Source organism: Lupinus angustifolius, chromosome LG01 (genome assembly GCF_001865875.1).
Source record: "Lupinus angustifolius cultivar Tanjil chromosome LG01, LupAngTanjil_v1.0, whole genome shotgun sequence".
NCBI lineage: Eukaryota > Viridiplantae > Streptophyta > Magnoliopsida > Fabales > Fabaceae > Lupinus > Lupinus angustifolius.
The window spans coordinates 15,997,902-16,002,768 of record NC_032009.1 but is presented as its reverse complement, the minus strand read 5'-3'; positions in this window follow the sequence as shown (position 1 = coordinate 16,002,768).

The following is a 4,867-nucleotide window of genomic DNA, read 5'->3' as shown; positions in this document are numbered from 1 at the left end:
CTTTTATTAACAAACCAAACTTCTTCCTTAAGGAAGGTTGGTATTAAAGAATAAATAAATGGTGGAATGTAAATAAAAATAAGTAAAAGTTAGTAAGTTAGCTTCATCACTTTTGTATATTAAAAGGTGTTTCAACAAATAAATTTATTGATAACACATTAGTATTATACAATTTACACATCTTTCAAGATTCAATTGTAGTATAGTATATGGTTATGTCGAACCACAAGGAATTGCCTAATAGAATGAATCATATGAACATGTCAATGCACAAATAATGAGTTAAACATATTTTGATAGTTTTTGATTTGATTTGCGCATAAACAATTTAATAAGAAAAATAAACTAAATTTTAACAAATTCTTGAGGAGACAAGATCAATTTGAATAAAAAAATATTTCTCAACTTCTTATGAATTTGAACTACTTAGACAATTTCTTATGTTTCACTTAGATTAACTCCAAACACCAAGTTCTAAAATCCTCCTTTTAGTGTATGTCCTAAAATGGTACAATGATAATCACTTATATTTATTACTAAACAATATTACGTTCACAAGAGACTAGGTTGTCACACCCTAATCTTGGTTACTCTAAGTTGCATGTTTCAGCAGCTTAGCATACCTGGTTCCCCCCTAAGCTGCTTAGTTGGACCGCTAAGCTGCTTGTTCAGCAGCTTAGCTGACCTGGTTCCACGTTAAGCTGCCTGTTTCAGCAGCTTAGCTGGCCTGGTACTTGGTGCTTGTGCTTAGCTGACCTGGCCTGGTGCTTGGTGCTTGGCTGACCTGGCCTGACGTTTGGCTGACCTGGCCTGGTGTTTGGTGCTTGGCTTGGCTTGGCTGGACAGCTTTGTGCTTGATTTCTTCATGGTGAAGCAACCTTTTTTCCTTTGGTTTGTTACTTGATTTTTGTTGGTTGCTTGACACTTTTGGGTTGTTTTCTTTAAGTTAAAGTAAGCATTTGATTTTTGCAAGTCGCTTGACCTACCTTAACTTAGGTTTCTTCAAGACGAAGTAAGCTACCTTTCAATTCATTTTGAGCTTTTGCTTGATTTTTGCCTTGAATTCTTGTCCATCTTTGAATTTATTGTTTAACATTCAATTTCCTACAAAACTCAAAGAAAACTTGGACAATAACTAATAAAGAACTAATTTATTTAATCATACAAAAATTCACCTAAAATGTTAATTTAAGTTGGTTTTCTACAATTTGCATAGAATAAATGCCATAAAATGATGGTGAAAAGTGTATACTTTTTGCACTTATCAGTGACTCCAATCAAGAGATTGTCGTCTGACTTAGACTTGGACCTGCTACAAAGTTCACTCAATAATTCCACTAAATTTTCATCTTCGAATGTGGCAAAGCATAACAAGACCGAATTACTTAGCATATTAGTATGACAACTTATATGTAATTGTTTGAGAACAACCTTTCTTTTGTTTCATCACAGTGTGTTGAGTTTTTTGTGACCTCAATTTTTTGAACTCATGATGTTGACATGGTAACACACCACTCCCATGTTAACATAGTTCCAGCTTCCAACCATCTATCTACGGACTAAAGTTTTTGGAAGTACCTATTGACATAGTAAGCGTTTCAAAGCTAATGCTATATACACTCATATATGCAATGATAATATCATCTATAACATGTTAAATTTGTTGAAACCTTATTAATAGTAACAGTAATATTTCCAAGAACAGAACAAGTTATATACAAAGGATTTGACTATCTAATGATATATTATCATGTCCAAATTCCAATACAATAAGAAAATTAATAATCGTTTTTCAATTTCTTGGTAAAGTCCTTGGTTTGTTTTTATATTATGTAAATTATAGTCTGAAGACGTCAATTCATTAGGGTGTGTTTAAAAAATTGAAAGTTCACTGCCAAATATTAAATATAAATTATATTAGGAATGCTTATAAATTTAACATTAATATTGTAAATACACTACAAAATTGTAATTGTAGCATATCAATTATCAAGTATCATCATCCGAAAAATCCAACCGAAGACTTTATTCTGCATCTTTCATTTATCATAATTTTTCTAAACTTACACATTTTAATTTTGTTTATATGAAGCAAACAATTTCTAGTCTTCCACTACTAAATTTTTGCCTGCATAAACTTAGTTCTCCTTGGGTAATTTGTCATATTGCAAATTGACTTTTTTAATTATTTTCTGTTGCAGATCAAGCATCATGATCCAAAAACACCAAACACAACACTTTCAACCCCTACAATTTGTTGCTTCTTTTATTTTTATAATAAGAAATATAATAATTCAGACATGATGAGTACTCTTTCACTGGATAAACTTGCAGGTCAATTGATATGCTCTTTGGTTCATGGCATTTGGAAACCCAATAACATCATTTCATTTTTTTACTTAACCACTGATCACGGTAAGAAATAAAAGGCTACCTTTGAAAAATGAACTTTTACCCTTACTACCTATTGTTTCTTTATTTTTATAAAAAATAATGCAATCTAGACATGATTAATAATTTTTTCCCTGGGTCAATTCATATACTCTTTGCTAAATGACACTGGGAATCCCAATAACATCATTTCCCTGTTCTACTTTACCACTAATCACTGTAAGCAAAAAAGGCTACATTACAATGATCAACTTTGAAAAGTAAGTGAATTACTTTTCTACAAACTCTCCAATCCGTAAAAGTCAGTAAAAATCCTTCTAGAACAAGACATTATACTTTTGTGCAAGTTACTTTATTCTACAATACAATATTATAACAAATATTTTCTTCACACTCACCTAAACGCAATTCAGAAAAATTAGCTAAAAACCAGTATACTTTTTCTTCACACTCACCTACGTCTCCTTCTTCTTATTCCAAAATATTTTCCTACAACTTAGGTTTTCAAAATACACTATCCTTCAACCATCTCCAAGTTAGGTTTTCATCTCTTCCGGTGAAAAAAACCCATCCCCATAATATTCTTCCTAAAGGTTACCCTAATTTTTCGTCCATTTTGATTTCTCTTTACTTCTTATTTTTCCCTTTTCTCTTAACTTCTTCTCATTGACATTGTTAATAATTTCTCTCCTTATATTCAGGCAATTTTATTAACTCTCATTCCATAAAGTGTCAAGTTTTTTCTCAATGTGTTACAGCTCAGTTTATCCTTAAGATAATTTTATTTTGTCAATTATTTTCTTCTTATTTTTCACTTTTCCCTTATCTAGGTTACAAACTTCTCCTTCTTGGCATTGTTTATAATTTCTCTCCTTATATTCAGGCAACGTTAACTGTCATTCCATAAAGTGTCAATCTTATTCTCAATGTGTTATAGCTGAGTTTATCCTTAAGGTAAGTAATTTTATTTTCTCAACATATTAACTATTTTGTATAATTTATTTTCTCAACATATTAACTATTTTGTATAATTTTATTTTCTCAACATAATAATCTCCAGAAACCATTCGATACAACAGAAATTTGTATACATTTTTTATCAACTATTATTTTCCCAATTTATAAGGTTGTAGTTTTTTGAGGCAGAATGTTATATGTTCAACTAAATTGCTAAGCACCATTTTGAACTGCGTTAAACCCTACTTTGAGCGCTAGGTAAGTGATTTAAATTACTAATGTAAAACTATCAATATGGGTTTAATGATGAAAAAATAAACAATTTTGGTAATCTAATTTATGTAATATTCAATTTGATGAAAGTTTTGATTTAACCCTTTTTCTTTGGCAAACTAACTCTTGAATAGAAAAAGGAAATGTAACCCATGTGGTCAGCATTGTTTGTTGATTTCAGAATGGTAATGCATCAATGAACTGGTGGGATATAATGTATGTCTAAGATCCAATTTGTCATATTTATAATAATAAAGTTATATGTATTATCATCTTAATATCATATTCATTATTTATCAAAATAATTAATATGAAAGACCCTTGATTAAAATTAGAGATTTATTATTATAATAGAGATTATAATAATGAGAAATAATTTTTTTATAATTTTAATCCAAATCGTTCTCGATCATAGGATTATTGAGCTTAGGATACTATTAATCCGGATAGATCAATATATGTGTAATGGTCTTTATTAGATAATGATTAATATATCTCATTTATTAAATAACACATATAAATGGTGCATATAGAGATATGACCATTGAACTGACTCAAAGGAGAATTCCTAATGGTTAATATATTACTTTTGAATTGTCAATAGGATATTCTTGTGAAGAAATATATATTTTCCTTAGACTTGAGATTATCATAGTAATTAACAAGTTATTTATTATATTTTGATATCGGACACCTAATATCATATGATATTAGTTGAATAATTATTGGCTATAATTAAATCCTTGTAGAATTAGTGACTAATCAAGAAAGAATCCATCAACTCGTGGTAATGAGTTTGAACTCTATAGAAATAAAGACCTTGGCCAAGGGAAATTGAATGAATGAAGAAATGAGTTTCTTAAGTCATTCACTACGAGTTAACTTATTAGAATTTGACAATTATACCATATTCTAGAGTTAACATAGAGTTGTAAAGATGGAAGAAAATGTTAGTCTTCTAATAGTTTTAAAGTAAAAGATATTACTTCATTTCTATCTGGTCGTTAAAGAGTGTTGCTAGATGCCAACATTGATTAGTAAATTAATGAGTTAATTTACTACCAGTTTGCTAATGAACCTACGGGGTCACACACTAACGAGTGTTCTGATTTTTGTTGGACAAGAAAATATTATTGATTAAATTAAATAGTTTAATTTTGTATATTTACTTTTAAGTGGAATATTATTGTATTTTTTGCTAGCACCGAAAATACAAATAATATTATTCAATCATCTTTAATATAAT